This window comes from Trachypithecus francoisi, unplaced genomic scaffold, assembly GCF_009764315.1.
Source record: "Trachypithecus francoisi isolate TF-2019V2 unplaced genomic scaffold, Tfra_2.0 Lachesis_group9, whole genome shotgun sequence".
NCBI classification, from domain to species: domain Eukaryota; kingdom Metazoa; phylum Chordata; class Mammalia; order Primates; family Cercopithecidae; genus Trachypithecus; species Trachypithecus francoisi.
The window spans coordinates 29,003,678-29,015,848 of NW_022681474.1; the positions used below are offsets into that span (position 1 = coordinate 29,003,678).

At 37.8% G+C, this 12,171-nt stretch overlaps 1 long non-coding RNA gene across 1 annotated transcript; it reads right to left on the reverse strand.

Moving 5' to 3' along the window:
• Nucleotides 1-2,012: 2,012 nt before the first annotated feature.
• On the reverse strand, nucleotides 2,013-3,038 carry LOC117082556. Its single transcript, XR_004436670.1, has 2 exons — nucleotides 2,276-3,038; nucleotides 2,013-2,188 (listed from the first exon to the last, which is right to left on the reverse strand). It is a non-coding gene; the product is annotated as an uncharacterized LOC117082556 (long non-coding RNA).
• Nucleotides 3,039-12,171: the final 9,133 nt, after the last annotated feature.

The following is a 12,171-nucleotide window of genomic DNA, read 5'->3' on the forward strand; positions in this document are numbered from 1 at the left end:
GTGTCTTGTGTTCATGTTCATAGATGGAAAACAGATAATGCCAACATTTAGAAGAAAATTATTTTAAATGATTCAATTAGTATGGAATTGGTGCAAAATATTTCTTAAAAACATAAAAATAGATTTGTATCAATGAAAAATTAAGACATTACATGATTAGGCAGGATAAGCATTGTTAAGACATCAAAGGTACTTTAATTAATAAGTTGATTTATGGTTGCATAGTATTCCATGAAGTATATGTACCTTTGCAAGGGCGTGGATGGAGGTGGAGACCATTATCCTTAGCAAAGGAATTCAGGAACAGAAAACCAAACACGGCCTGTTCTCACTTGTAAGTGGGAGCTAAATGAGGAGAACACATGGACACATAAAGGGACACAACACACACTGGGGCCTGTCGGAGGGTGAAAGGTGGGAGGAGAGAGAGGATCAGGGACAATAACTACTGGACACCAGGCTTAACACCTGGGTGATGAAATAATCTGCACAGCAACCCGCCCCGCTGACAGCCATTTACCTGTGCAACAACCCTGCACAGCCTGCACGTGTACCCCTGAGATTAAAATAAAAGTTAAGAAAATAAAGAAAAGAAAATAAGTTGATTTTAACTCCAATTAACTTACAATTTTATCGTAAAGAAGAGCAAACAAATTAAAATATCCATGAAAAATCTGAAAATTAAAAGAGATTGACTTCTCCTTTAAAATATTGTAAAGACTTGGGAATTAAAATCATGCTGTCTTGGAGGCCGAAGTGGGCGGATCATGAGGTCAGGAGATTGAGACTGTCCTGGCTGACACAGTGAAACCCCGTCTCTACTAAGAATACAAAACAGTTAGCAGGGCATCGTGGCGGGTGCCTGTAGTCCCAGTTACTTGGGAGGCTGAGGCAGGAGAATGGCGTGAACCCAGGTGGCAGAGTTTGCAGTGAGCCAAGATCGCATCACTGCACTCCAGCCTGGGTGATAGAGCAAGACTCCACCTCAAAAAAAAAAAAAAAAAAATTGTGTTGTGTTGTTTCATCATTAGTCTGAAAGACCAATGGAATACAACATTGAAAAATGGAATAAAACGTATATGAAAATGGGCAATAAAAGCAGGAGTGTAGAAAGAAGAGATGGAAACTTGCTGCGTCTCACTGGGCACTGAAGCTCACAGCCAGGCAGCAGGCTTTGTCTCTCACCACATGTGCTTTCTGCAAGTCTGGCATTGCCACATGTGCAGGCAGGACATTGAACATTTGAGCAAGAGCATTTGGGGGCTAATATCTGATTCACGTGACTTTTTCTGCCTCAATATTCGTTGTAACCTGTTCTCAGAGCCCACAGTATGTTTCCTGCTGAGCAGAGATGTTACTGCCATTAATGAAGCTGTGTTACCTGCACCTTTCCCCTTTCTGTGTTTGGGAACCTTGAGAACAGTCACACATGATTGTGTTAATTCTTTGTGTCACTTGCCTGGTGAAAGACTATGTGGGCTGCTCCTCTCCACACTGGGCCCACAGGGGGAAAAAGCTTGTGAAGAGTTCTGGGACAGAACACTGCCTGGGGACAGTGAGATGGGTCACTTCAAGGTACAATGCTCTTAACCTATACCCAAAACTGATGCAGACAGAAAGTTCCACACGCCTTCAGAAAAAGAGAAAAAAAATCAAACATCTTTGGAAAGAGGAATCATCTTTGGTTGTGAAAAACACTATCTTCTTCAGATGATGTACTAAAATCAAAACTAACAGATGATCTATGTCTGGAATAAAAGTGGTTATTTGTTAACAGATGCTGGTGAGGCCGCAAAGGAAACTCCTGTTCACTGTCACTGGGAATGTAAATTAGGTCGGCCACTATGGAAAGCAGTTTGGAGATTTCTCAAAAAAATGTAAAACAGAGCTACTAATTGACCCAGCAATCTCATTACTGGGAATATACCCAAAAGAAAATACAACATTCTACCAAAAAGACACACGTAAACCTGTACACACGGCACTTCTATCTAATATAAAAGTTGGCATTGTTTTAAAAAGTGTTTGTGAAAAAATTTCACCCATGGTAGGGATGAAGAAGAACATTCTTGCTAAGGTCAAGAGCCACACCACACCTAATGGCAGCCCCGGGGACAGGGCTGGGAAAACCAGCAGCACCAGCGTCCTGGGCACATCCCAGCAGGTGTTGGCTGAAGCAACAGGTGCCCTGGGGAAATGGAAAGGAGTTACTTAGACACAGTTGCTGATTCTTGAATTTCCTACTTTTCCCAGGATGTCTTTATCATTTTCTTACCCTCCTGTCTATGTTTAGACACATGGCCCTCAGAGGTGACTTGTTGGCTGAAGAATGAGGAATTCATTACTGTCCTTTGATCAAGGTAGAGAGAGTTATGTAATTTCATAAATTGTCCATATCTGATGATGGAAATAAAAAAGAACTGAAGAGTTGGAGAAGACACATTATATTCAAGAATAGAATAACTCAATATCGTCAGGATGTCAATTCTTCCCAAGGTACAGATTCAATGCACTTCTAATCAAAATGGAAGCAAATTATTTTATGGATATAGAAAAAGTAATTCTAAAACTTATATGGAGAAGAAAAAAACCTTGAATAGCTAACACAATAGTGAAGGAGAACAAAGCTGGAGGACAGACAGGCACTACTCAACTTCAAGACTTAAACTGAAAAGCTACGGTAATCAAGGCAGTATCATATGATGAAAGAATAGACAGGTTAATGAAACAAGACAGAGAGTTTAGAAATAGAGACATATCAATATATTTAATTAATCTTTGATGAAAAAGTAAAGGCAATATGATGAAACAAAGACTGGTTTCTTCAGAAAGTGGTGCTGGAATAACTGAATATCCGCATGTAAAAAAAATGAATCAGATCTTACTCCCTCACCAAAATTAACTCAAAATGAATCACAGACCTAAATGTCAAATACAAAACTATAAAACTTCTGGAAAATAACAGGAGAAAATCTAGACTCTCTTGGATTTGATTATCTCTAGAAAAAAAACGCCGTTACAATACACAAAAGAAATAATATGACAAGCTGGACTTGGATTAAAATGTCACATTTTTGTTGTGTTAAAGCCACTGAAAGGGAAGACAAGACACGGACTGGAAGAAAATATTTGCAGGAACATATTTGAATAATGAATTTTATCCAAAATATACCAATATTCTTAAAACATAATAGTAAGAAACAAACAACCCAATTAAAAAGTGAGCTAAAGACTGTAACAGGCATCTCACCAAATAAAATATACAAATAAGAAATAAGCATTTGGAATGACGCTCCATATAATAATCCTTAGGGAAAGGCAGTAGTGAGCTCCCACTGCACATCTATTGGAATGACCAAAAGCAAGAACATGGTCACCCACTTTAATCACTTGGTCTCCATCACATAATTAGAGGGTGCTGTGGGCTTTAACTCTGCAAGCTTGGTGTGTAAAGAGTTCGACATAGATGTGATATAGTGACTAGAAGTCTTTTATTTATTTATTTTGAGAGAAAGTCTGTTGCCCAGGCTTGGGGTGCAGGAGCACAAATAACCAAATAATAACCCAAATCCAGAAGACTGAAAACGTCAAATGCTGTCACAGACGTGAAGCAACAGGACCTCTCATTCCTTGTTTATGGCACAATCACAGATCGCTGTACCCACGAACTCCCGGGCCCAAGTGATCCTCCCACAATCAATCTCCCAAGTAGCTGGGGCCACAGGCGGGCACCACCATGCCTGGCTGATTTGCATTTTTGTAAAGATGAAGTTCCCTGTGTTGTCTAAGCTGGTCTCAAACTCCCAGGATCAAGTGATCCTCCCATCTCGGTCTCCCAAAGCACTGGAAGTACAGGCATGAGACACTGCACCCAGCCTGGCAGTAAGTATTCTTACTGTGACTTTTAAAAGTATTCTATTGTAACTTAAAAAAACTCATGCTGACATTTATCTTTAATGGATCCAATTACTTATTTATAGTAATCAAGGAATCTTTCTGATACTGTTCCGTTTCCAAACTGTACCACATAGCATATAGGTTTTTTTTTTTTTTTTTTTTGCACTTATTATTTTGATACGATGTAGTTTTTAGGAGAGAGCTTTTTCTCAGTTTCTCTTCTTGGTTCTTTACACCAAAGTAATATTAGAAATTGTGAAAATCTATTTGGGCATGGCGGTGCATGGTAGTTCCAGTTACTAGGGAGGCTGAAGCAGGAGGAGTGCTTGAGCCCAAGAGTTTGAGACCCGTGTGGGCAACATAGCGAACCCTTATCTCTAATTTTAAAAAATAACCGAAAAAATTTTGAATTCTAAATTCTCTTTCTAAGAATCTGTATTACTAAGGGATGCCAGTGTGTTTTCTAAGTTATTATTATTATTATTTTTTTGAGACGGAGTCTCGCTCTGTCCCCCTGGCTGGAGTGCAGTGGCGCGATCTTGGCTCACTGCAAGCTCCGCCTCCCCGGTTCACGCCATTCTCCTGCCTCAGCCTCCCGAGTAGCTGGGACTACAGGCGCCGGCCACCGCGCCCGGCTAATTTTTTGTATTTTTAGTAGAGACGGGATTTCACCGTGGTCTCAATCTCCTGACCTTGTGATCCACCCACCTCGGCCTCCCAAAGTGCTGGGATTACAGGCGTGAGCCACCGCGCCCGGCTCTAAGTTATTTCTTTGAAAGTATACTTTAAACTCTTCATCTAAATGAAGAATGCAGTTCTGGAAGCAGACACTCTTAATAAGTATATGGTAAGATTTTAATTTCAGAATTTTTAAATTGTAGTTTTTAAACATATTGTTCAAAGGCCTTTGATCACATTTGAAATTTTTAAATTTCAAAAGATTTTGTATTTAGTTGTTTAAATAATCGTTTTGAAGCTCTTGCATCACTATGAGATACTGGAGGTTAGAAAACATACTTGTGTTCATCCTAGAGTACCGAGAATACGGTCTTGTCTATAAAAAGCATTTTAAGAGGTTTTCAATGTGAATAAATAAGCAGATAAATGAATTTTTATGTAATGGAATGCTACAAGTAAGATAATATGCATAATATATCTAATAATTAAATCTAATGCATTTCTAAAATATGACTTAAATTTATAGTTTCTTGTAGTGTTTAGAATGCATAAATTCAGGTGAGTTATGTTGAGAAAATATGTCTTAAATAAGAAGACAATAAATCAGAGATATGTAGTAAATAGGAAAGACGGTTACTCTATATTTTCTAGTATCCTCCAAGTGGAGTTTAGATTTTAAAAATTTTAATATATTTTAGTCTCAACACATGCTCTATTAAACATATATTTTCAAGCTATACATTACTCTTTAGAATTCTGATTACCAATACTTTCTTCAAGTGAAAAGTTTATAAGACATTCGTTTTTCCTCTTTCTGTAGTAAGAATGTTCCAGCTTTTAGGTAGTGGCTGAAGGCCATGTTTAATTAATTGAACGCCTTTTTATATAATAATAAAATTTTTATTACACAGGTATTAACAAAATAACTAATCACAGTGTAAATACTCATCAGCATGATAGAAATGTATTATGAACAAAAGTCTCTATTATGTGTATTTCATCGCATATGTTATAGCAGTTGCTTTTCCTTTTCTTTCATGACTGAAGCTCATACTTGCTCATACTTGATTGACTGGTCATGTCTCTTATTTGTTTCTTCCTCCTCCTTCACCCTTTTTTTTTTGAGACGGAGTCTCTCTCTGTCACCCAGGCTGGAGTGCAGTGGCCAGATCTCAGCTCACTGCAAGCTCTGCCCCCCGGGTTCACGCCATTCTCCTGCCTCAGCCTCCCAAGTAGCTGGGACTACAGGTGCCCGCCGCCACGCCCGGCTAGTTTATTTTTGTATTTTTTTTTTTAGTAGAGACGGGGTTTCATCGTGTTCGCCAGGATGGTCTCGATCTCCTGACTTCGTGATCCGCCCGTCTCGGCCTCCCAAAGTGCTGGGATTACAGGCTTGAGCCACCGCGCCTGGCCTCCTTCACTTTTTTAAAAATTATTTACCCCAGACTTTTTTCCTTACAGAATACATTTCTTCAGTGTCTGGTTTTTAGGCTGTCTCTGTCTCCGTTGTCACTATATTTAGTTACAGGTTTCTATTTAGTTTCTATGTATGGTTTTCAGTAATCAATCATTGCACCCCCCCACCCCATTATTCTCTTTCTCTCTGTTTTTTGGAAGAAGCAGAATTTATACAATTATTTATACTTAGCTATTTGACACATAGAATAGAAACAGCCTATACTATTTCAGTGCAAACCCATTTAAATAAGGTACTATTACAAACCAGAATCTCACATCTTCCACACAAGAGGTAATAAACCTGTACATCGTGAAGGGATATTTCAAAATATAACGTGCAATTTAAATTTTTTAATCTTAATTATTTCTACAATACTATAAGCTATGTAAGAGTAAATTTTTGTCCTAGGTTATTTTGGCCAAAAAATAATCTAATGGATGCCACCATGTTTGTATAATAATCAATTAGAAGAAGGGGATGAAAGGAAATAATTCAATACAGAAAAGTAAGATAAACATAAAGACTACATAAAAGTCAAGATGAGACTCTTATTATATTATAAGATTATTATAAATATTATATAAGATTATATATTATATATAGATATAGACATTGTATATATTATATAAGATTATTATAACAACACAGTGAAAATAGTGGTTTAAACGAGAGCAGGAACTCTCTAGAATAAGAGCTATGATATAATTATTTAAAATAAAAATTAAGAAAAGATAGCCAAGTAATAAAATACTGCTCAGATGTCTGAGTGACTTATAGCTGATTTTCATAAAAAGCTGAAAGAAAATATAAGGACGACTATAGGTAAGAGCAATTTGTTGTACTCTTTAAAATACCTAGTAGAGGCTGGGCACGGTGGCTCACGCCTGTAATCCCAGCACTCTGGGAGGCTGAGGCAGGCGGATCACGAGGTCAGGAGATCGAGACCATCCTGGCTAATACAGTGAAACCCCCTCTCTACAAAAAACACAAAAAATTAGCCAGCCATGGTGACGGGTGCCTGTAGTCCCAACTACTTGGGAGGCTGAGGCAGGAGAATGGCGTGAACCTCGGGGGGCAGAGGTTGCAGTGTGCGGAGATGGAGCCACTGCACTCCAGCCTGGGCAACAGAGCAAGACTCCATCTCAAAAAAAAAAAAAAAAAAGAAAAAGAAAAAAAGAAAAAAAGCCTCATAATTCTATAATTAGGTAAGCATTTCTCTTGTACAACTAAAAATTTCAAGGTTAATTTTTATAAAAGTCCTCTTCCAGAATCTTGGTGTTTTAGAATTAAATGTTTTCATTCAATTCAAAGATGTATGTTGCAAAAATGTTTCAGAAATATTTACCTATGTAAATGAAATTATATTCTTGAAACAAATGTAGAAATATGTAATTGAAAAACTTAATCCCATGTTTTTTTCTCTTCTTTGATTTCATTTTCAAAATATCAGCATTCTGCAAAGGTTTGTGTTATTTAATTCTACCCATTTAGTCTATCTTATAAATGTTTACCTTCTTATCACCATGTAATTTTCCTGATGTAGGTCATCTACTCGTACTCCAAATGTATTTATTCAGCTCTTTCTTCCAAGCCCCTTGGATCCCTCAAATTTTATAGGTCTCAAACTGAAAACATCATTTTTATTATTTTCCTGACTCTAATCTGTCATGTGGTTTCCCCACCCTAGTAAATAACACCTAGGAAGTAGCTGTGAAACACTCAAGCACTTCAACCTGCCCTCAGCCCTCCTCCATGTCACCAATCCAGTCACACACCAAATTTTGTACTTTCTACCTTCTTATAATCTTCCATCTCTCATTAGCATAACTGACTCTCTACCTATAATTTTGACATACTCCTCTCTAGTTTTGCCCCATCTCCCCATGTTCCTCTATCTTTACACTGCTAGAAGTGTCACCTTTCTAAAATACATTTGTAATAATGTAACTCATCACATGAAGGGGTACGTTCACATTCCAGCATGACACATATCTTATATGGTGTGGTTCCATTTTATCTCTTCATCTCATTTCCTCCGACTGTGTTCCAGTTTTACCACATCCCTTTGGCATCCCTCATTTGCAATGTTGTTTCATGCCTTATTATTTTACACATGCTATTGCACCTAGACTTTGTATCCTGACTCTGCACTTTGTCTGTCCCTCCAAATATGGCCCAATTATGGTAGCAGTTTCTATGCTTTTCAGGTAAAACTGATTGTTCTCTCCTTTGTGCCCTTATGTATTATATTGACTTAAATTGTAGAACTGGTGAATTACACCTTTTTCTGTTTTTGTGTTCATATGTCTCTGCCATTTCTTGAATATAGGTCAGAATCTATCTTCTGTGTATATTTTCTGCTTCTCCCACGATAGTGCCTGTGATTTGATAGATACAATGTATGTGTGTGTGTGTGTGTGTTTTTTTTTTTTTGTCTTACTGACAAACTGAGTGAGTGAGTGAATAAATACATTTTTTTCTGAAGCTTTTTTTGTTGTTGTTGCTTTTGTTTTTTGTTTGTAATAGGAGGGAGCAACAAAGACAGTAACTGGAAAACAATAAAATGACATTGGCATTATTGAACGAGCTCCACAAAATCAAGCAAGCGATGACAATTTTATTTTTTTATACTAAAATAATAGAAGTGGTAAGTCAGTGAATATCTCTGAAAATATTTTTATGCTTAAACGCTGTTATTTAGAAAATAACTTTATAGACCCAAATATAATGTCTACTTTTAAAAAAAAACTTTTTGCTATCTTTTTCCATACTATCAATTCTTTTTCCTAAACCTGCTTCAATCCTGAATTCTATTTTTGCTATTACTGTTATTTTATTGAAATATTCATAAATGGATATAGTATATGTTTTACAATTTACAGCAAAAAATGTTCTCATATATGTGTCTGTGAATAACATTTTGTAGATAAGATGCCCACATCAGAATCAGGACAAAAAGAAGATACGAAATGACCTTCAAATACTGAGGTACAGTGTATTGTTGTTGTTGTTGTTGCTATTGTTATTTTAAAACATAAGTAATGAGTCATGTTAAAACATAAAAAGATGATTTGACTTTATTCTGTCACCTCTGCATGTGTCCATAAGAAATTATTTTCAGATGTTTATCAGAACATACTTTATAATCATGTGCCAACTAGATAACTATTGCATAGTGCAATTCTGCTAATTTGCAGGATTAATTTAAGAAGCCAGTGTAGAATAGTGCAAAAGAAAATAAGTCTTAGAAGTCACTAGGAATCTATTTGAGTTCTGAAGTTAAGTTTGTCTAAAAACTAAAGAATTTCTCTGCATTCACCTATGGGCAAATATATGATTCTGTGTATCTCCAGATTACGAAAGCTCTAATTGGATTCAGAGAGAAAGAGTTTAAATTGTAGTCTCAGTCTTGTACAACTTGGAACTTGAAAAGATAATGCTTGGGACTTGAAAGTGTTGGTATATTTTGATTATCCAGTATACAGCTGAAGAAACATTTCAGGAGCTGGATAAACATGAGAAATAGGACACCTGTAAAACTATAATAATAACAATTCGGTTGAGTAGTGTTTTCATAAGTAGACATTCTTTTCACAAAGAGAACTCTTTGAGTCCCTTTGTGGCAGCCAGGTTTGCAGCCACATAAGTGTCAAATAATAATGATGTATTCCAAGGTCACAATGGTGGATGTGGAAGAGATAGGAAAGGCCTCACCACTTAGATAGAAGCAGCAGCTGCATAGTGGTAACAGCAATAAGTGGATGTCAAAAGATAAGTCTGTATTTTGGTTCTGCCACTTACTAGCTATGGGAACTTGGAACAAATCATTTAACCTAATCAAATACCAGTAACCTTGTTTATAAAAATAGTGCTCGTATCTACCTCTTAGGTCTGCATGATGAAATAATGTTGTAACAAATGTGAAAACACTTGTAAACTGAAAAGTCTGTATACAAATGTAAGACAAAATGATCAAAGTGGCATTTAAGTGAAGACAGTATTGGTAGGACAAGAATGGGGAGTAAGAACAGGCATGTGGATTTCTAATTAGGGGTAAGGGGATGATAACTTTCAGCAGGCTACTACTGAAGATTTCCCATAGAAATATAGCAGTCTGGAAAGGTAGACTTTTCTGATGAGATTTTAAATGTTTTGACCTGGAGTAATTTTTAAGATTGCAATTCTAACAGATTGGCTATAAAATAGATTTGTATGTGTTTTAAAAATTTATAGTAAGAGGCTGGGCGTGGCGGCTCACACCTGTAATCCCAACACTTTGGGAGGCCGAGGTGGGTGGATCACGAGGTCAGGAGGTCGAGACCATAACACGGTGAAACCCCGTCTCTACTAAAAATACAAAAAATTAGCGGGGCGTGGTGGTGGGCGCCTGTAGTCCCAGTTGCTAGGAGTGAGGAGGTCTCAGCCTCAGCAGTGAGGAAGTCTAAGCCTCGGTGGTTTTGGAGAGTCACTGCTGCTAAAGAATCTATTTGGGATTGTAAAGTAAGGATAGATTTCGTTATTTCTTGCAAACTGTCTGAGAAATCCTTTGAGAGTGTGTGGTAGTAGGATAATGAAGTAGATAAACCAGCTATTCCAGTTCCTGTAGCAGGAGCCATTCCTAACCCTGTAAGTAGGGGTATTAGTTGTATGGCTGACAGACTTGAGCTTTAAGGAGTACTGATGAGGTCTGATTTCCTTGGGCAATGTTAATGTTGGGACTTAGAAAGACTAAGGTACAGGTGCCTGTCCAGTTAGTGGGGAGGCAGATATAGGTCGATGTTCCACATAAGAAGAATATACCTTGGCTGGGTAGACAGAACTGGTTGTGTATGTTAAAAAGGTGTGTGAGTTTGTTGTTTTCATTTTCCCATACTCCTAGAGTACTTGCCAAGGTAGCTCCGGTGAGCGACTGGAGAGCGGTGTTGGGAGCAAACTGAGTGGCTCCCTGTGTTCTATTTTCCCATTGGAGAAAAAAACGTTTTGTATCTACTAGGAACCATTTGGGACAGTGATTGAAACAGGGGATAAGAAGGCATTTACTAGTGGTGTGGGCGCTGCTGCAGGGGATCCGGGGTGAATGGTCATGCAGGGAGTATGTTTGCCATTATAAAACCTGGACAAATAGCTAATGTCACAAATAGCTAACGCATGCTGGGCTTAATATTTAGGTGATGGGTTGATAGGTGCAGCAAACCATTATGGCACACGTTTACCTATGTAACAGATCTGCACGTTCTGCATATGTATCCTGGAACTTAAAGGAAAATAATATTTTTTAAAAAATTAAAAAGAAAAACCATATTATTACTGTATCTGACATCAAAAGAACATAGTATACTAAAAGTGGAAAGTTACTGTTTGTGAGATAAAATTTAATGTAAAGCAAATTTACCTTCTATCCTATTTCAAGCATATGCTCAAATAAATTAAGAACACCTTGCCAGTTTTAATTACTAAATATTTTGGTTTTAAAACTAAATTTGTTTCATTTTAAATTTCCACTTAGCCTGCAGGAGTGTCCAATCTTTTGGCTTCCCTGGGACTCACTTAAGATGCTCTAACACCAGCGATAGCTGATCAGCTAAAAAAAAAGAATGCAAAAAGATCTCATAATTTTTTTAAGAGTGAGTCTTGCCCTGTCGTCCAGGATTGAGTGCAGTAGCAAGATCTCAGCTCACTGCAGCCTCCACCTCCTGAGTTCAAAGGATTCTCCCACCTCAGCCTCTGGAGTTGCTGGGATTACAGGCATGCTCACTGTGCCTGGCTCATTTTTGTATTTTTAGCACAGATAGGGTTTTGCCGTGTTGGCCAGGCTGGTCTTGAACTCTTGACCTCAAGTGATCTGCCAGCCTTGGCCTCCCAATAGTGCTGGGATTACAGGTGTGAGCCACCGTGCCCTGCCAAGAGCTCATAATGTTTTAATATTTGTCGGGCAGCATTCGAAGTTGTCCTGGGCCGCGGGAGCCCAAGGGTTGAGACAGCATGATCTACAGCTTACTCTTCCCCAAATATTAAAACGTACCATTAATTACCTTCCTTGCTTTTAAGAAAATAGCCTTTTAGCCTATGAGAAGCCAATTTGAAAGAGAAGAGATACAGGTAACAAGAGCCTAGGATAAACTGGGCGTTAAATGTAT